We start from the raw sequence: 22,082 nt of genomic DNA, 5'->3' as shown, positions 1-22,082 counted from the left end.
TGGATTTCACGGATCCCGCTATTTTCTTTTCCGCTGACTATCGCGTTCGGTATTTTGTACGTTTTCTAATTACTCAGATCGTTTTTCGGAACCGATTGCCTGTCGCCGCATCTGTTCGCGTTACCGACTCTATTTCTTTTCCCCTCTCTTTTTCCTAGAGTCGGCGCGTTATTTCGGCGATTCGGTCGCCGTTACAGCCGTCGCTCACGGCTCCGCTGCGTGCTTCGCTTATCACGAGGCTTGGCCGTGCCTCGCACCTAACGGCCTTACAGAACTATAAACGCACAGGAGCCGCGTATTTGCCCTGACAACGGCCGTTATAATTTAATTTTATTTCACCCGACGCTACGCTAATTCGATTCCTACGGTATTAACATTTAATACTGTAAGATCTTTTCCTTTATGAATAATTACACGAGCGATTTGATTTAACACGAAACTTTATATTTACACAAACTATATACAGTAATTACAGAGAGCTCATGGCCCGGTATCTGTCTCGTAGATCGCAAGGATCTTTTTTTTCTCTTTTTTGTAGGGAATACTTTGTGATTTTCGCAACGGGATTAAATAATTCGTGTGCACTGTTTAAGTCCTTTATTTTTGGGAGGGAGCCCCGATTCGCACGGGGCCGGTCTTTTTATATCACCACGTTGTCTCTCCTACTTTTCCATTCGCGGCCAATTGTTACATTGCTAGATGTATTTCGAATCGCAACGTTTTTTTTTTCATGCGTGTACATAAGAGCGCATTTGGTCAGGTGCTAATATGCCCGTATACGGTCGCTGGATCAGCTGGAATCCGTCGACGTCGGTGATTACATATCGATCACGATCTAATACTTTTTTGACGACGTAAGGACCCTTGTATCGTGGTATTAGTTTTTTATTTACGCACGCTGCTGTGTCCACATTGCGAATTTCTACATAGTCGCCGATATTGTAACGCCGTGCCGCCTTTCTACGCAAATTATATCGATCGGCGTTTAATCGTTGCGCTTCATCAATTTTATCGTCCGCTTCTTTTCGCATGTGTCAAAATTTCGCTCGCATTCGCTTTCTCTTAATATTATTTCGCGCAAAGAGTCGTTTGCTTTACCTCGCTGTTCGAGGCCAAACAAGAGTCGTGTTGGAGTCTCGCCGGTCACGCGACATATCTATATATTCCCGTACCTTTGCTCATCATTTTCGAGAAATCCCTACGCGAGCTAAATTCCTTGATACATATCACTAAGATTGGTAAAGCTATGTGGTGTGTGATGCTGGCACCCCCAAATTAAGATTTTTTTTTAAATCAAGTTGCATTCGTTTGTCCACGTATGTCCAATAAAAAATTTTATTTGTTTACCTTTATAAAAAAAATTATTTACAATAATTATTTGTTTTTGGTACGAGCATCCCCACGATACAATGTCTTTATTTTCTGAGTGCCATACGTTTGTCCACGTATGTCCAATAAAAAATTTTATTTGTTTACCTTCATAAAAAAAATTATTTACAATAATTATTTGTTTTTGGTACGAGCATCCCCACGATACAATGTCTTTATTTTCTGAGTGCCATACGTTTGTCCACGTATGTCGAATAAAAAATTTTATTTGTTTACCTTTATAAAAAAAATTATTTACAATAATTATTTGTTTTTGGTACGAGCACCCCCACGATACAATGTCTTTATTTTCTGAGTGCCATACGTTTGTCCACGTATGTCCAACTAAAAATTTTATTTATTTAACTTTTAAAAAGAAGTTATATCTAAGTTAAAAAATTAAAACCATATACAGAGTGTCTCAAACAATGTGTCGCTCCCAAAGACTATGGGTAGGAAATTGGAATTGAAGACTAAAGTCAAATACAATAAAAAAAATTTTTAATAGTTTTCGTGAAAAAAATTAAATTATGTACGCGTAAGAGCGACATGAAAGCTGCGTGCGAGTGAGCGCGACAGGCGAATGGCGCCGTCGTCTGTCGCGCTCACTTAGCCCGCGCTTCCTTACGCGTACATAAATTAATTTTTTTCTTTAAAATTATTGAGAGTTTTTTAAAATTGTATTTGACTTTTCGTCTTCGGTTCTAATTTCCTACCCATAGTTTTTAGAAGCGACACATTGTTCGGGTTACCCTGTATGTGAGGTATATATGGTTTTAATTTTTTAACTTAGATATAACTTCTTTTTAAAAGTTGAACAAATAAAATTTTTAGTTGGACATACGTGGACAAACGTATGGCACTCAGAAAATAAAGACATTGTATCGTGGGGGTGCTTGTACCAAAAAGAAATAATTATTGTAAATAATTTTTTTTTTAAAGGTAGACAAATAAAATTTTTTATTGGACATACATAGACAAACGAATGCAACTTGATTTAAAAAAAAATCTTAATTTGAGGATGCCAGCATCACACACCTCGGCGATCGCCTTCGAACCTTAAGCACTTGGCGCAAACTTGATTTAACGCCGGATTAAACGGGTGTTTTATGAACAGCTTAATAAATACGCGGATCCCGCGGATTTATGAATCACGGAGCGATCATGACGACCATTACCGACCCGCCTCTAATTCAATGAACACTTTTGTGCTACCGTTCGTTGCAGTCGGGATCGTCGTGAGAAACTCTGTGCACGACTTAACATTGATTTATAAAAATTTACGGTGCCTCTATCTGTCCCATCGATTAAATACATTGATTTATAAAAATTTACGGTGCCTCTATCTGTCCCATCGATTAAATACATTGATTTATAAAAATTTACGGTGCCTCTATCTGTCCCATCGATTAAATAATCTCGGGAAAGAAACGCCGCACTCGCTCGCGTAGTTAAAACTCTCATAGACAAACTGACAATTTTCACCGTCATTATTCTCTCGAGAGGCGCGCCTATTGTTTCTGATCCCAGGAGGATCACCTTAAACGCCTCTTCGTCAGGCCCGCGCTCGCACTTCCACAAACGGGAAGCGATGAAAAAGGATGCAGAAGCCTACTCCCCTTCCCCCCTTCACCCCGCTCCCCCCCCCCTCTCTATTCTAACCCGATGAAACCGGGTAAGTCCTGACACGTCGGGGCGCGGAGGTGGCTACCTTCTCATTAAATCCATTATACCAAGTGAACGGCGGTGAACTTGACCTGAACGCCGAGCCGTCAGACCGGCTTAGATAGATCATTTAGGTGGAATCTAAATCATCTGCCGTCGCCCCTTTTCCCACACCCGCCTGCTGCCCGGCCGCGTCACTTAGAGTATTCATCGCGTTCTGACAGGCATTTAACGTTGTTGACTCGAATACATTACGAGCTAGACGTCTAAGAAAAAGTGGGATATACATCTCCGTTACATTGCTCTATTGACAATGAGATAATAAATTCGGTTTTCCAAGCATGTGGATTAATAATTTAATCTTCACCTTTTCGTTAATTAGCTATTTAGAGTCGACAACGCCTTAATTCTCTTTTGACTTCGTTCAATAAACTTGGTTTTATCTTGCCTTGTGCGCAATAAAATATAACAAAAAATAAAAATGAGGTGAAAGGAACAGCTGACTAAATGCGTAATGAAATTAATAGCTGTTTTATTAATGCGTTCTAATGACTTTTGTGGAGATTGAATGACAGTAAATGTAATCGGATAACGCCATAATGTTGATTAACAAATTGCAGCTAATAATTAGCGAGGCACGTATCTTTTTGTATCGTAAAATTCATCTGATAGTATTTAGTCCGCGAAATGCCAAAGCAGTAATTGAATCGTTGTATTAATTATGAATATTGGCAGTTTTGTGGCGAAGAACGATAAAGATCTGATATAACGTTGATCAACATAATGCGAGTAACAATTTCAAAAATACGACAGCAAGGGCTTTTCAAGCTATTAATAATTTCACAATATTAATCTTATTTCACTTCGCTTTTTCTTTTCTTCGTTTTTATATCTCTTGATATTTTTCACTCTCTTTACGGTGACATCGAGCGTCGTCTTCAGGTTGTTGCGGTGTTAATTAAAGGTTCTAGGCATACTTTCCTTCTCGTTCCCGATATCCAAAATCCCGTGCATTCCAAGGCCAGCAGGTATTAATGAAGTCGTGAGAGGTCGGTCGGGGGGAATTGTGAATTGAAAATGTGCGTTCGTGCATTTCTACCAATTTTATTCGTTATATAAACGTGTTCAGGGAAACTAAATTAAACGATCGCCGCTAGAAAAGTCGAGCCGAGCCCGAATGGCTTGAGGTCCGCGTACGCGTCGTTGGGTCTGGCCCGGCCGGACCCGTATATACGTGCTATAATAATACGGGGTCGGTGTTGGTGAAGGACCTGCCGCATTGTGCAGCTGCATTCCACCCCGCCGCGTTTCTTCTACTCTATCCTCCTGCTCTGTTCGCCCCCTCCCCCCCCCCTCTCTCGGCCAGGCCCCTCACCACGCTTTCTCCGATCGCGTTCCCCATATCTTAATTCTCGGCAGCGTTCACCTGAGGCGAGAGGTTTCACGGTTATTGTAACGAGAAGTCATCTCTGAATGTTGACTTAGTGACGTCGGACCAATATTTGGCTTAGAGTCCGTCCAACCTCTTCTGACTTGTTTGGTGGGAATAAAGTATTAAATGTTAATACCGTAGGAATCGAATAATTAAGTTTCGATGTTCAATAACGTGCCACTTGGGCGTCCAGTGGTAAAAAGATATCGATATTTTTATATGCAGTATTGTAAAACGAGACTCGCTGTTCAGACCGTCACGCCGTTCGCGTGACTCGCGATGGATTGGAAGTAAAATTTACGAACGTTTACAATGATGTAATTACCAAACTCGTTTTTATTTTCTCACAATCCTCACCGTGGAGTTTTACAAATGCAAGGACATGGTGCGATCCATGTCTCGGATATAGGTCGGATATATCTGTCTTGTCGCTTAAAGTGCTACTTACTTGTGAATTTACATAATTTTTTTTTTAATTAACTGCTTGATCTTAAATCCTAAAATATTCTCTTTTTTTTAATCCGCAGTCTTTAAGAGAAATAAACAAAAAATTGGCTAGTCGGTTTTGTTGTTTCTTTGATAACGGTTAAGTATTATTGACCTCGACATTTCGCCCAACGCGGTAATGTCGCGACACGCACGAATTTATTTATTTCGAAGACAATTGGGGACTTGGACGTATCGAGCTCGCGAGACAGATCGTTGGCCACGTAAATATGGCAAAAGAAGGAGAAAAAGGGAATTGCGCGCGCTCGCACACAAGAAGAGCCGATTGAGGATGAGGGTGAAGCGCGGAAGTTAGCGGGAGAGAGGATGAGTGTAGGTACGTTTCATTCGTTGTCGCAACAAAGGAGCCCCCGGGTGGCTTCGCAAACAGAAACCGGAGACCGTGGTCTGTGTATGAATTTCCGCAGCTGGCTACGGGAGACAAACAGATAGCTAGTTATTTCTGCATTCAACGGCTGAATGGCCGACGCGTCTGGAACGAGGCACCGGCGCGATACAAGCGACCATTATTGGCGAACATCGGCGGCGAGCGGCACGCTCGAAGAATTCCAGCGTTATCTTCGCACGGCCGAGTTCGAGCTCTTCCTTTCTCCGGCGCATTAGCGTCGCAAAAGTATCTCAATCGTAAAATTTTCAGACGGGAAAACGCCATTTCGCACTCGCAACCGATTCTGGATTAGTAATCATTATAATCAAGTTTCTCGTCGTATGAGTAAGAGAGAGAGAGAGAAAAACAGAGACAGAAGCGGACACAGACAGACCAGACATACATGTAGACAAACGGAGAAGTTTTCCATGAATCAATTACCAAAATTACAGAGTCTTTGATCGAGAAGGAATAATCTTAATAATTGCTGAATTAAAAGCAAAACGAAACCAGTCACATTATCGTAACAAACTTGAGAGCCAAAATGAAATATAACATAGGTCGTCTCTCGCGCGATTCGTATAACAAAAAATATCGCGGACTGATATCTATTACTTTGGAAGAAATGCCGCCATCGCGTGCAAATTTCGAGTTTTTATACGCGCGAGAACAAAGGATTTGTCGGTGTCTTTTTCCAGAATATTCGGGTGCGATGACCCGTCGTGTTTAATCATTAGATTCTTTTTAAAGATTTGTTATTTATAAATCTTTTTATTATAATCGTGCTGCTTCACGAAACTACACTGTTTACCCCATAAAATTGTTTCGCTGCGAGATAAAACCGCCACCGTTTTTCTTCGACACGACGAAACGCGAGGGTTGCCCTTCTTCGTGGGGCGCGACGTTATTAAGGGCGTTTTTGAGGGGCGAAATGCGATCGTCGTCGCGACGTGATTCCTCCTCCGAGGATTTTAAACGTACGGTACAATTGTACGAATCGAAGTCGCAAGAGAGTTCGAAAAATGCGTGGTTCTGAAAGATTAGCAGCTGACATTCTCTCTCTCTCTCTCTCTCGTTCGTAAATTTCACTTCAAATCCATCGCGAGTCACGCGGACGGCGTGACGGTCTGAACAAAAGTTTTTTTTTTATATTATCTCGAAAATCTGAAGGGAAGTACGGGGATATTTAGATAGACTAAATTATTTTACAGTAAATTAGTACAATTTGTAATGTATCAATTATATTTTTTAAATGTTAGACCGATCTTTCTAGTTTCTTTTATACAATTGTTTACTTATCTGATCGATTAGGCCGAGTGGTGCAACCCTAATCTGTGGCATCCCGATAACGCAGATCCGCGGTTGCCCGTTACCGATCATCACTTTATTCATTTCGCACGTCCCTTTTCCCCAGGTCTCTCTTTTCCCGTCTCCCTTTTCACGCTCGGCCCGCGCGATTTAAAAGCTGTTCGCTCGCGCGCGAGACGCTCAACAATGACACCCTTCTTTTCAATTGGCCGCAACCCCTGCGCCCGTAGACACTCGATGTATCCACGATAATAACGGAGTTCCTATTTCTTCTCCAAAGACGCGAGATTCTTTTGCCAGCGCGATCTAAGTTAATTGACGATCGCTCGATTTACTCCGCACTCGGGCGAAACGACGTCCTCGCGTTTCCCCGACTTTTATTACAAACTAATAATCTATTGTTCCTTGAAAAAAACAAATTATAAAACATTTCTGATTGCCAAGAGCTAATTGTTACAAATTAGAAATCTCAATGCAGTACGGAGAGTAAATAAAACTCGCATTGTTTGAACAAATTCTAAAATGCGTTTATGTTTTTTTTTTTTTTTTTTTTTTTTTTTTTTCGAACGTGGAGATTGAACAAAGTACAATGAATGCGATGATACATATTTCACATTCCGCCTTACGAAAATATATCCAGAGTCACGCGCGCCTGGATGTTTGTCCCGGATTTATTAAGTATTCCCCGCTCGCGCAGTTTTCACGGGCGATCCAGGAAAAACACTCGATTCAGTCCTCGCGAGTCGGTACGGTGCGCGCGAGTCCTTGATCCTTCCCAGAGGTCCTCCTCGGAGTTCTGTTCGACGACATTCCCGTCGTCCCTCCCCCCCTCGCCTTCGGGGACCTACGATTCGATAGCCCTCAGGTATCCCCGCGTGTCTCCCTCGCAGCTCGCCCGTAGTTTTGCATTATCCCCATTACTGCTGATTCACACGTCCTCCTTTGTGGCCTTTGTGAACCGCGACAATGCGCGACGGAGCTCTTCCTCCGCCTAGCCGCTTTTTCTTCTTCTCCTGCCTTCGTCCTTTTTTTTTTCTTTTTTATTATTATTATTTTTTTTTTTTTTGCGTCACGAAAATACGAACGGCCCCGGTAAGAGCCAGGCGGATGACAAACGACGGCATACCCCATCGGCTCGATATAATATGCGCCGGTCGAACTTGGTCGAGGATCGCTTTGACCTCGTCCTAGTCGATCCGTTTGCTTTCTTTCTCGCCCCCTGCCCTTACGCTAAGTGTTCCCGACGGTCAAGCAAGATGCCTTATACGGTAGCATTAGGGGCGTCGAATAAAGGCCGTAGCGGCGGACTCATTCACTAACAATGTTCCTACAAGTCGGCAATTTGTAATAGAATTGTGTATCCGTATAGTTTACTCGATTCCTACCCAGTGTCCGTTCCCTTCGTATCGCGTTCCTCGATTTAAACAGGGTAATAACGCGATTTCCGATAGGATTTCCCCCCCTCCCCCCCGAGCGTGATTGTCGCGCTGAATGCGAGCCCTCCGCGTCGATTCAACCGCCGTACGAATGAACGAGAGTGCGGCATCCGTTCAATTCTTATCCAGCGCCTTCGTTTATCGTCGGTTAACATCTCACGGCTGTCGCAACTTACGCCTCGGGCGCGCGTTTATCGTACGGACAAATCAAATTAATCGACCGGCGTGCCGCGCTCGCGGAGAATCACCGAAGTGGTTCGGCGCGCTCGAGCCGACCAGCTCGTCGCGGGTCTCCAGTCGCGTTCCAATTAAGCCACCTTACGTGAAAGTACGCGGCGATCCGGTCGCATTGTAGCCTCTTTGAAGTCGGCCCGTCCGTTTTCGGATTCCGCGGCGGGGGCAGGGCTCCATCGAGGAGGGACCCCAGCGGGGAATAAAAGGTGGCCGAATAACACCAGTGGCCTGCGGTAGACACCCACTGAGAGTTATTAAACGACCTACAATGCTTGTTGCCGCGTCACCCATCTCTACCGGCATCCGTGCGCGCCCCCGGCACCTTCAGAAGCCGTAATCAAATTCGTGGGGCGATAATTCGACTCGAGAGGATGCTGCAATGATAGAGCCGCGAGATCCTCGCCGCCTTTCTCCCGCTGAATGCCGACTCTGCACTTTGTTCGCCATCGTGGCCGACCAGGGCCCCGTTTCCTCGCGGGCCCGTCCATAAGACCTGCCGATCATGCGCGCGGTTACGGACCAATCAACAAAGCAATTGACGGGTTTCTTTCTCTCGTTTATCTTCTTCGTTTCTCCCCGCTTGCCATTCCGCGAGGGATTACCGCTTCGCGCGCTACGTAATTATAGAAATTTACGTCCCCTTTGGCCACGGGAAAATTTATCAGCCATTCGCGGGCCGTTAGCGCAATTTGCTTCTCTAACTGAATAACAAAATTTACATAATCGTGTATAAATTAACGGATCGATGTGCAGACGTCTTAATTTTTCTATCGTCCAGTGGCGAAGTCCAGGCCGCCCGTCGGAATTGTTTCTTTGACGGAATAAGACGGTCGGCAGCCGCGGTAAGCGATAGTCCGCGCCGGAATCGCGAGAGAGTTAGCGGCTTTTTGGCGCTTATTAGAAGTTAGCCCCCCACTTTATAATTTTTGATAATTTAACAACTGTACTGAATTGTACTAGAGTTGTACCTACTATATTGTTTCTTAATATTAAATCTGTTTTCTTATAAATACGCGAAAAAAAGAGAAAAAAATGATTTTTTCGATTAGCCCCCATTTTTATATTTTTTTCATTTTCTTTACTTTACTCGATTGTACTAAGTTGTATTAAGAATGTTGTTAAATTATCAAAAATTATAAAGTGGGGGGGCTAACTTCTAATAGGCGTACAAAGTGTAGTTTAATAAACTAAACTGCAGAGAGTTTTATCATCAAATTTCACGGCCGTGAGAAGTGTTCTTCTTCTTCTTTTTTTTTTTCGAAAGTTTTCTGTTTCATTCGACGCGCGATGTAACATCGAATTAATGTCGCATTAATGACGCCGGATGGCAGTTAGATGATGTACCGTGGACTTTCGGCTCACTCCTATACTTGAATAAATTCTCCACGCTAGGGGCAGAAGGGAAGAAGAACGCGGGGAAGTAATTCGTTTTCTCTCTTTTCGGGGACAACAATTACCGGCTAATTCGCCCTTGCGATTCCGAACGAAAGAGTCGCGACGCCGAAAGACGATGACGATTTCCAGGTAGAATTTAATTCGACGCTGACGTGGGGTGAGAGCGGGAGAGGAGGCAGAATAGTCGGGGACACATTCTATTCTTGAATTCGACTGCGACAGCCGTAAAATGGAGAAAAGGACGGCATTGTGCGCGTATTATGGATTAGCGCGGACGATTGACAAAGAGAGTGTGCTGGTGCACGTGGGATATCCTTTCGATTACACAACATCGCGCGCGTTATCGACGCTCCTACACGGTTGAAAAACTTGTGTTAAATATAACAGATATTAGCCGTCTATAAAGATCCACATAAATTTGTGTGTTAATTTAACATATTTAAGATATGTTAAATTATAACTCAAATATTATGTTAATATTTTAACATAAAATATGTGCAAATACATAAAAATTTTAAATAAATTTTATGTAAAATTAACATATTATATATGATAAATTTAACTAAAAAATAGTTATTTTAACATTTTATATATGTAAAAACTTAAATATTTGATAAAAATAAACTGTAAAATTAACACAATTAATTCTGTTAAAATTCTGTAATTTAACGAGAAAATATAGTCAACGTAACATTTTACTTATGTTAAATTTAAATACTTTGAAATGTTATTTTAACATTCTACATATATTAAATGTTATAATTTTTATAAGAAATTCTGGAGCACTCGGTACAAAAATAATAAATATAAATTATTATCCATAAAACATATTTTATTTTATGTACATATATTATATAAAAACTTTTTTAATTATAAACTTGTAATTATGTAATATCATTAATATACGCCAGTATATTATCGCATCCATTTTGTTATACAAAACTTATTATACTTAATACAAAAATGTGTATAAACGTGTTATAAAAAATAGTCTGTTACAATAACTAAATCTTTTTCTGTCGATTCGTAAAGTTCCCAACTTTTAGTGTAAGGTGTATCAACTAACTTCTTTGGATATTATGTCACTTTGAAATATTTTAGCTTTTTTTGAACACGATGGCTCCTCAAACTTTTCTTCTGACAGTTCTACAGCATTTTCATTATCAGTAGGTGACGTCGGTATTAATATATTAGTATCTACACTAGAAATTACAGATGATGTTGACATAAAATCAGCTGTAAAAAAAAAATTATCGTTTTATATACAGGGTGTCCCACCCCATCTTGACAAACTCACAGAGTTAGATAGGTCTCGTAGATACAAGTCAATAAGTTCTATGCCATTTTGTACAATTCTCAACCATTATTGAAAAAATAATTAAAATGTGTAACTTAAGAGCGACAAGGAAGCTGCGGGCGTGTGAGCGCGACAGACGAATGGCGCCGTCGTCTGTCGCGCTCACTCACGCGTAGCTTCCTTGTCGCTTTTGCGCTAGACAAATAAATTTTTTTTTCAATAACTATCGTGAATTTTGCAAAACGGCAAAGAACTTATTAATTTGTGTCCACGAGACCTATCTAATTCTGAGAGTTTGTCAATATGGGGTGGGACACCCTGTTATTACTTTATTAAACTCAATGGTCGTGCTGCTTGCTCGGTTGCTACTCGATAATTTTTCTCGATTTTTAACCTTTAGAGTACGCAGTTTACCGATTATATTAAGAAGTATGTGTTTTTAAGATTAAATACTATCAAAAGTAAATCGTGCCTCGTATGGTTAACGAATTATCGCTTAATCTCAACACTGAGAACGACTCTCGCCCCGTGTTGTTTGCCGAGTAATTATTTTCGATAGAGCGAAACAGGTGCCATTATTTAGATAAGTCAATCGTCGCCGGTGGCAGCAAACCACCGCGGTTGTTACGCAAACATTCGCGCAAAGGCCCATGATTATGATTGCGAGAACCGACTTTGGCACCGGCTCTCTGTTCTTACAGAATTCGTGTTTACATATCGATTTCAAACGCAAAAGTCATTCGCAGCCTAAGTAATAACACCGTTATTAAAACATATTTATCGTGGTGCAACATATGCAACTCTACAATATTTTCATTATTTTTTTTTATGTTGCGGTTTTCACGCGTTGTTAATAAATAAATTTGATAACCTATGACTTCAATGATTTGAGAAGCTTTCCCGATTATTAAAATCAATATTGATAAACCGAGTGTATCATTAATAAATAAATTCGTATCGCCAAATAATAATTAATTAATTCGTCAATAACTGATAATACGATGCGCCTCCAAATAAATAAAATTATTTTCAATAATCCAGGCGAATCGCGCTTTTCCAATAAATAAAATTATTTTCAATAATCCAGGCGAATCGCGCTTTTCCAATAAATAAAATTAGCTTCGGTTATCTGACAGCATCTTCAATAAACAAATTTAATTTTGTTTCCCTCAACACGTTTATATAATGAATAAAATTGATACTGATGCACGAACGCGCATTTTCAATAAATAAACTCGTATTCGCAACTTGTGTGGAGGAATCGCTTTTCTCGAATAAATAAACTGATCGATTCTCTCCAATGTATAAAATTAATTTCATGTGGCTGACGTTTGTACCTCGGTTAAAATAATGGGTGCTTTCCAGCTAAGAGGCACAGTGTCGACACAGTGTGCCTGTGAGTTACACAGTGTCGACTTATAGTTGGAACACATTTTAGTTCTTTATTTTGCCACGATAGTATTTAATTAGATAACTTCTGTATTTTATAAAAGTTTTGAATAAATAACTTTTTGAATAAAAAACATGGAAAAATAAAACAGATAAATAAGTGCAATCAAATGTAAATTTAACATGTTGGTACTTATGACACGATCGACACGGTCGAACTTAGCTATTTAGCTGTGTCGACTTGTGTAGCTCTGTGTCGTAGTTGGAAAGCACTTGGTCGTGCGCTGTGTTACACAGCGTCGCCTGTGCACATTGCTGGAAAGCATGATCGCTCCGTGATTCATAAATCCGCGGGATCCGCGTATTTATTAAGCTTTTTATAAAACACCGGTTTAATCCGGCGTTAAATCAAGTTCGCGCCAAGTGCTTAATGCTCGAGGGCGATCGCCGCTAGAAAAGTCGAGCCGAGCCCGAATGGCTTGAGGTCCGCGTACGCGTCGTTGGGTCTGGCCCGGCCGGACCCGCATATACGTGCTATAATGATACAGGGTCGGTGTTGGTGAAGGACCTGCCGCATTGTGCAGCTGCATTCCACCCCGCCGCGTTTCTTCTACTCTATCCTCCTGCTCTGTTCGCCCCCTCCCCCCTCCCCTCTCGGCCAGGCCCCTCACCACGCTTTCTTCGATCGCGTTCCCCATATCTTAATTCTCGGCAGCGTTCACCTGAAACGAGAGGTTTCACGGTTATTGTAACGAGAAGTCATCTCTGAATGTTGACTTAGTGACGTCGGACCAATATTTGGCTTAGAGTCCGTCCAACCTCTTCTGACTTGTTTGGTGGGAATAAAGTATTAAATGTTAATACCGTAGGAATCGAATAATTAAGTTTCGATGTTCAATAACGTGCCACTTGGGCGTCCAGTGGTAAAAAGATATCGATATTTTTATATGCAGTAAAACGAGACTCGCTGTTCAGACCGTCACGCCGTTCGCGTGACAGTGCTCGAAGCAGAGCTTTCATAAATGGTAATTTGAACGTCTTACTGCTACGAAAGTTTTTGTCTTTAATGTAGTTATTTAGTAAGAGCGCTCGTTGCCCCTTATTACGTATCGACGAGATTCATAGCACGTTCCGGAAAAATGTAGTGCTAAACAAACGCGGTAAGCTTTAACCGATATTGGCCCCAAGTGTTCGTCAATCACTTCCGATGACGGAAACACGAAGAGGAAACAACGACAGGCGTTACCTGCGCTTTTTGACCCCTTCTGAGCGATCGGCGTTCGCATTGTTGTCGCCCGAAGAAAACGCACGCCGATGATTCCATTTCGATCAATGACACATCGGGAGTTCCTTCGACCCGTCGCGATCGATTGAGTTTCTTTTTTCTCATTCATTGCCCCGGATCTCCCCTCCCCCTTACCTCCGTAAGTCCCCTGCGAATCGAAAGAAGGGAGATAAAGGGAGGCACGACCCGGAAGGGGCGCCAGGCGAAATATTATTTCTTTTTTTCTTTTCTCTCTTTTTTTCCTTCTTCGAGACAACCCTTTTCATGAAAGGAGCACCGACAAATGCGATAAACAATCGGGTGATCGATAAATCGAGACTTCTTTTTTCCGAAGGGTCGCGTTTCGGTGGGAACTATTATTATTACAACAATTATTTGACGCGTATTATTGTAGAGCAAGAATTCCATAAGACAGGTTTCGATCCACGCGCGCAAGAGTTTCACGAATAAAAGTAATAACGCTACCGTAATACTTCAAATTACCCTCGTATAAAGTTGAATTCTAATATTTTCACTAAGAAACCCTTACATATTATTTTAATTCAAATACTAATTTTTTTACGCGTCGCGAGAAGAGCTTAAATAAAAAATCGAAGGGATCTCGTTAGCCGGAGCGAAGTCGGTCTAAAAATTAATGTTAAATTTCTGCAGATATTAATTACAGCGATCTCTCAATTTGAACAAGATACGGTTCACTCTTCGTATCATCGTTCCGACCGGGAATTATTAAAAATTGTCTGACTGACATCCCATTCATCCAGCAACCAATTAATCCTTCCGATCGCGCCGTCGCAAAAAACACGCAAAATACATCGTTTTACGTTCTCGCTTCTTGCTGGCCTCTTTGGTGGCTTCGCGAAGCAACGTAGGGGAGTGGCCGTCTATTATCGATACGGCGTTTTATGGTTCGATTACGTTGCGCTAAGGCCGAGTCACTGTTCGATTGTTTAAAAAAAACCGAGCCGAGAAAGAAACCGCGGCGGATGCGGGTGGATTGCCCGCTGTGTTCATTAATCAGGAAAGCTTCCTTTGCATCCGCCAGCACCGCAGAGATATCGATTGCCTCCATCTACGAGGCTATAGTCGTCTACTTCGCATAGATACACGCCGCTGACTGCGCCGCGGATTTCCATTTGGATGTCCGACCTTTCTCTTCATACGTATCGAAATTTTACGAAACGAGTTCTCGCACAATTGTAAATTCCGCACGCGGATACTCGAATTCAAGCAAGTCGACTCGATCGTTTATACATATAGCAAGAACGTGAATTGACTTTCGTATGAATGTATACTGAAAAGCTTAATCATTTTTTTTTCCTTTTTCCCGAAAAAGAAAAGGAAAGAACATACATACAGATTCTCTACGTAAAGATTATTTTTTAAATAATAGCAATTTTTCTTTGTACGTGTAACTAAGCGAAGTAATTCTTACGCGAGATGTTTGGTAATGATTTATAAATATAATATTTCAATTTCAATTTTCTGATAACTGTGATTTCGTCCTAAGAATAATAATAATAAAAAAGAAAAAAAAAATTTGAGGAAAGTAATAAAACGCTCTTACGCGCTAATATAGATGTATTAGTTGGATACGATAGTTGATCAATGCAAAATCGATCAATGAACGCGAGCGGAACTGGTTTCGGCGGACTACTCGGTGGCGCGATTCGTTCCGCGATCGTTACTGGTGGTCCCGGACCGCCAATTTCGGCGGGGCCGACGGGTCCGTAATCGAGTATCGTTAAACAACGGTCGATCAATCCGCCCGACAGAGTTCCGCGCGAATGGAAGCGGCCCCGTTTTGTGGGCCTCGCCCGCGATAATAACGACAACGCCGTCTCGCCCCGTCCGCCCCTCGCGCGCGTTCAATTTTCTCATTTTCTCCGTTCCCGGCCGCTCTTTCGAGGCAATCGTGACTGTGCGTTACGATTGTTCGATCTCTTCGATCGGTACACTCCCAGGTGGCCGACGGGCTACAAACGATACGCGCATACACACCCGGTATACCCGAGCGATCGAGACAGAAGGAAGCGAAGGCGCACAAGGCGTCTCGTCTTCTTTCTGGCCTTCCCTTTATTCCCGCCTTTCTTCTCGATAATGAACACCCGGGCTACCGAAACAGCTCGCGGCATATGGCCGCCAAAAAGGCCTATTAGAAGTTAGCCCCTCCACTTTATAATTTTTGATAATTTAACAACTACTGAATTGTACTAGAGTTGTGCTATATTGTTTCTTAATATTAAATCTGTTCTCTTATAAATACGCGAAAAAAAGAGAAAAAAATGATTTTTTGGTCTAGCTCTTCATTTTTATATTTTTTTCATTTTCTTTACTGTACTCGATTGTACTAAGTTGTATTAAGAATGTTGTTAAATTATCAAAAATTATAAAGTGGAGGGCTAACTTCTAATAGGCACTTTGTACAGACGCGGTAAAATAATTTCCGCTTACTCTAATTCGGTATTTATGAACGTTGCACTTTTGTGGCCTTTTTTTTTTCAACGCTAAGAAATTAAAAATTTATAAAGTCCAGAAAATTGAATTCGGAACTAAATCACTTGAGTCGTCTGATTAACTGGTAAATTCAACAAACAACGGTAATAAATTTGTCGAGATAATTACGTGATTTTAGAACCTATCTAGCTTTGATTTTAAATTACTTATTTCACACAAACGCCGGATTTTTTTTTTTTTTTTTTTGGTTATTTATTTAATCCATTTTTTTTATTGTTACGAAAGGTCTAACTGGGCCTAGTGTAGGGTACTCAAAGAACTAGTTACGGTTCGAGCATTATATCCTTCATCCCTTTTCCGCACCCCAATGCAAGAGTGTGCCATTCCACTTCAACGATGACATTTATCATTCGACGTAGCCGACGTAGCTGTTGGCATCGTTGTCGTTCGATATTATGGCTGTTAACGGGGACGTAATGGCATTATCTGCCCATTGTCCGACATATGATATACCGTGCATGCTGCGAACGGGAGTATGGGGAATACTAATTCGCGAACACCAGACAGCCGTGTCTCATCAATGGGATTTCGGTATCCTAATTTGGTAAAGGACGTCTCGCTCGATTTGCATAATATTTCTTTAATCTTCTCGTTTAGTCGTTCACGGGGCATTATGCGCCGGGAGCTCAATTTTCCGCGGATTAATGTGGTGTAAGTAAAATATTTGTCTACCATCGTGCATTATCATATTATTTCGTCTAACACACAGAGTCTTCACGTTGAAACGAAGTTATAAGTTAATAAATTATGAAAATTGCGCAAAGTAAAATTTTATTTAAGAAAATACTTCCTCTTAGATATGTAATTAATTAATTAATTAATTTTTCTTTTTTTTTTCTTTTTCTTTTTGTGAGATTAAAACCCGTATCGTTACGACGCTTCCCGGCTTATAAATTTATAAAGACGTTACGCTCGCATTCTTCATGATTTCTGGTATGTAAATTGCAACGCGTTTTATCCACGCAATCGCGCGCACGTGTCTAATATCCTTAATCCGGTTTATATAATATACGTATTCCGATTAGCGCGACGTGTTATACTGCTGCAACCACGTTGCAGCACGCGTGGGCGCGGATCGTAATCATCTGAATGCTCTCAATTCTATCGCGGATCTCTTTCTGCATAAATCACGAACCATGTGTGACACAACTATGTCTATGAGATTGCATTGCGTTTCATATCCCAGCGTCGATTGCTATTCATTTAGCCATCACCGAAATAGACATCATTTATTCGCGTTATGAAAATCTAGACCATCTCGAATGGAACGGGAAACAACAAAAGTAAATACACGTAACGAAAGCTTGGGGTTGCTCCGCTGAAGCAGGATACCCTTCCCGGGCCTCCTCCGCCCCTCAGGATGTCCGCGGGATGTCGGGCTGGTCCTTTTTGAATGGTGGAGTATCGTCTGAAACAGAAAAGTCGCAATGAATATTCCGTTCTGTTCAATGTTCTGTTCAATGTCTTATTGAGCGCGTGTTGTTTATCGTACCGCGCCCGTTTTTTGGTTGCGGGCGACCGGACTCACATTTTAGCGCTAGCACAGCTAGCTCGCAGCGTCCCCCCTTCTCCCCGCGCTCTTTGTCTGGAACATATTAATAAAATATTAAAATTAAATTGTCTTAAAATCACCGATTTGATAATTAACACATTAATACAACTATTAAAACCAAACGAGAGAACCAATTTGCGTCGGTTTTAAAGTTTGAGAAAAATTTTGGAGAATTGCGTTCTCGCGGTCTTGAATTTAATCTCGATTTTAATTAAACGAAATTAATTAAAAAAAGAATTTTTTTTTTTTTTTTTTTTTTTAATAAAAGGGGTCGCAGTTATTCCCCTGGCCTTTTCATACTGACGGAAGTAGAATCCAAGAATCGCGCTTACTCGGGCACGTGGCGCCGGTTGACTTTTCGGGTCCCATTAGCGCGATCGCGTCGCGTCGCGTCGCGCTGCGTCGCGACGACGTGGCGCAGCGCGTGCACGCTGTCATCCGTGAAACGCGGAACCGCTGTTGAACCTTCTTGCGGTGAGTGGGCGAGGGTGAGGCCGAGTGCTCCGTAATGGATGACGCCGGCACGGAAGGGTGGATGAGCGATATATCGCTCGAGCCTGTCATCGCGGTTCGTAAACGCGCGAACAATTACGCGTGTCGGACAACGAGCATTTGTATGTTAACTCGAAACATCAGTGGGACAGCGAGAAAGAAAGTTAATGAGATTGGAAGACGGCAAAGGACAAGCATTAAAACTTTTTCTCTCTTCGCGAGACAACGCGAAGAAACGCGTAAGGTTGCATTAGCGAACAATAGAATTAGGATATTACAATAACTGAGCTTTTTATCAGACTCTTCTTTGGTATAATTTTGTTTAAATTCTTTCATACGTCGCCAGGGGCTGCATGAGCTGGTTCATTACTTTCTTGCGTCACGATTCGGAAGCCGGGCTTGCACAATGTGTATCGCGAGCAGACTTTTATTTCCTCGTCGAATCTATTCGCGGCTGCCGGTCGGTCGCCCGAAAAATTCATGCTTAATCGAATTATTCCGGAGCGGGCACGCGATAAGCTGCGTCCCTATGCGCGATACTCGCCTGAATGCGCCTAACTAAAGGCGGAGAGGCCGATGCCGCCGCCGCCGTCGCTGACGTTGCCGCTACCATCGCCTCCACCGATCAAGAGAAATGGTTTTGGCATGCAGATTCGAAGCCAGTCTGTCTCTCCCTTTTTTTCCCCCCTCGCCTCCCTCTCTCCCCTGCCGCCAACCCTCGTTCGCCCGACCACCCACCACCCATCCCTTTTTTGCGACCCTATGCAAGGTGTTTTGTACTCGCATGCCTGCTCGCCCGCACGGAAATCCGCGACGTGTCTCGCTTGTAACGGGCACAGGCGTTGTAACGCAACACGCGTGCAATTGCCCGTTCGAGTAATAAAGCCGCGTTGAATTCATCGCAATATCGGCAACAATTCTTTTTTTCCTCTCGCTCTCTTCTTTTTTTTTTCTTTTTTTTTTCCTTTGATCGCGGGTTTCCATCGCGATTTTTTCGCCGCTCGATACGCAGTCAATAAGTTCATGAGCATGGATAATTGGAAAGACGAACGCGGTGTATTCGAAACAGATATTTGGTTCCTAATGCCGCCTAATTACGAACGAGCTTTGAAACAATCGTGATTATTTGTCATAAATCCTTATTAAATTTTTTGAAGGCTAACTTTCGCTGCGAAAAAGGAAGCGCGTGTCGTTATGCGCGAAGTTAACAGACAAAATTAAATTCGCGGGGTAAATTACTGTGCTTTAAACGGTAATTCGCGCGATCGTGCCGCGGAAGCACCTGACTGCCTCGCAAGTTTTAGCTAAATAAATGTTTACCAGGCGCGCGCTTGCGCAAGTGCATCAATATTCCCGTAGACGAGGCAGGTCGCATTATCATCCTTTCCTCCGTCCTTTTCCACGGGAGGAGTTGAGCTTGATGTATGGCTTTATAAATGGCGGATTTACATATTTTCCGCGTTTAAACGCGGCACGTCGAAAACTGGCACGTGTATGCAGAGCCTAATCCCCTTGCGTCAAGTAGCAAAAATAGGGAGACCCGCAATTATCAATCATCTCCGCGCGGAGCGCTCTTAACTTCGTTTACGCGTGGTATAAAAATCATAGCGAAGTTCTTCCTTGAATATTATTCGTGGTATTGCGGACGCAATAATTTCCGACTAATGATTTGTCGCGAGTCGAGTTGATTCCGGGCCAAAATCTTATTTCGCTTCTCGATCTGAACCTTCCGATTACGACTACCTCGACATTTCGTCGCGAACGCACTTATCGAAATCTCGTGAAAATTTATAAGAGGAGTGAGAGGCGAATGGCAGTACTCTCGGTCGGCTTTACGACCGAGATTTTTGCAACAAAACGCTCTATTTGTCCCCGGTGTATCCTCAACGACGGCGATGTCTCCGATCCTCCACTTTACCTCTCGAGAGGGCTCGTCGAGAGCGGAAACTTCGGTGCTTCTTTCGCATAACGACCGAGAGAGCTCCCGATCGCAAACGAGCTCTCGCCGAAAGAGCATTCCGATCTTCCGGATCATTTCCGCGAGTTAACCGCGAGCGTATCTCGTTCCTTCCCACCCGTGACTTGGCACACGACCGGTTACCATTCACCCCGACGGGCGCGCAGAAATTCTATGAGCTCCGAGGAATTATAGTGAAAAGTAATAAAGAGGGCGACTCGGATTATATTGATCGGGGCCCATTGCGCGTCTGTCTCTTAACATTTTTACCAACTTTATCAAATATGTCGAGATGGTTACGACGGGCACATATACAGGGTGTCTCACCCCATATTAACAAACTCTCAGAGTTAGATAGGTCTCGTGGATACAAGTCAATAAGTTCTATGCCATTTTGTACAATTCTCAACCATTATTAAAAAAATAATTAAAATATGTAACTTAAGAGCGACAAGGAAGCTGCGGGCGTGTGAGCGCGACAGACGAATGGCGCCTCGTCTGTCGCGCTCACTCACGCGTAGCTTTGTCGCTTTTGCGCTAGACAAATTAATTTTTTTCTCAATAACTATCGTGAATTTTGCAAAACGGCAAAGAACTTATTGACTTGTATCCACGAGACCTATCTAACTCTGAGAGTTTGTCAATATGAGGTGGGACACCCTGTATTTTGCGAGATATTAAAATCAACGGAGAGGCACTTTTCTTCAATGGGAAGGGAAGTAAGACTCGTTTTTGACAGTATCGCATATACGTGTTTATTTATTCAATGTAGTATGATGACTCGCTGCACTAAATTTTTTTTTTTTCTTTTTCTTTTGCTTTTTAACGAAACTTCGCTTAAATGTCAGGGAGAAAAAGAAGAGACACGCGTAAATCGTTCGCACGATCGCTCGCGGGCGTTTCCCATCGTTGCTACAGGTCGCGCGCGTACCAGGACGACGGGGAGGGCACGATTTATGCTCTTACGTAGGTACCAGCGATAAGCATAAAAGTCCTCGCAAAACGGCTGATACACAAGGCATGCACGCCGCCGAGCTGGGGATTAGGACGCCCGTGAATGGGAGAAAATGCGAATTGATACGGTCGTTAAAAAGGAACCCTCCCTTTGAGCCGCTCGAAGCTGGACGCGGAAAGAGAAGAATCCGGAGTGAGAGAACGGACCCTTCGCTGCGGCGCACCACCTCGGGTTCCGCACCTCTTGAACGGCGACTAGACCCCACCGCGATTTATCTCCGGCGCGAGAGGTACTTCTTGCAGGTGTGACGTGCTCGAATTATCGAAGATCAAACTCCGCAATTAGCGGTAAATTTTTTTTTACCTCCCTTTGATTTTGCCTTATTTTTGTTTTCACGTAACGACGCGAGAACCGCCGGCTTCACTTCTTTCCTTTCGCATCTCAGAAGCGTTACATATACAAGCAGAGTTCGTGATGCAATAATATGGTCAGAGTTTCCTTGGAAAAACGCCGCCCTTTCACGGCTAGCGTTATAAGCGGGTCACCCTCGGATCTTTAGGGGTCTCTGTCTCCGATCGCGCACTCTTCTGCATCCGGTAGGGAAAAAAAAAATCTGAAAAGAGCCGATGCCTCGCAAAAGAATGAGAGAAAAGAACGAGGGTGGGGGAGGGGGCGAGAGGAAACGTACTCGAAGAGCCATTCGGGCTTTGCCCGACTTTATTTTCTCCCGGCTAGTCCCGACGGACCGGCATAATGCTCCGCGGTGTTCCGCGTTTTCTTGCGAGGCGCGGCCATTATGAGCACGGGAAACAAAGAAAGAGCGTATCTATTATCCCGAGTTGCACCGCCGCCGCGTCACCCGGGTAGGATTAATCCATTCCGTGTCATTATATAATGTAGGCGACGCCGGCGCCGCGTCGTCCCGCGTT

The 22,082-nt window shown here is 42.8% G+C and overlaps 1 protein-coding gene across 1 annotated transcript in view; it reads left to right on the top strand.

Annotated features, from left to right (window-relative positions):
• Positions 1 to 22,082, top strand: part of Cycb3 (cyclin B3) — a 102,892-nt gene that overhangs the window by 1,138 nt on the left and 79,672 nt on the right. The window lies entirely within an intron of this gene.

Source organism: Cardiocondyla obscurior, linkage group LG24 (genome assembly GCF_019399895.1).
Source record: "Cardiocondyla obscurior isolate alpha-2009 linkage group LG24, Cobs3.1, whole genome shotgun sequence".
In the NCBI taxonomy this organism is placed as follows: Eukaryota; Metazoa; Arthropoda; class Insecta; order Hymenoptera; family Formicidae; genus Cardiocondyla; species Cardiocondyla obscurior.
This window is presented reverse-complemented; position numbering and strand designations above follow the sequence as displayed.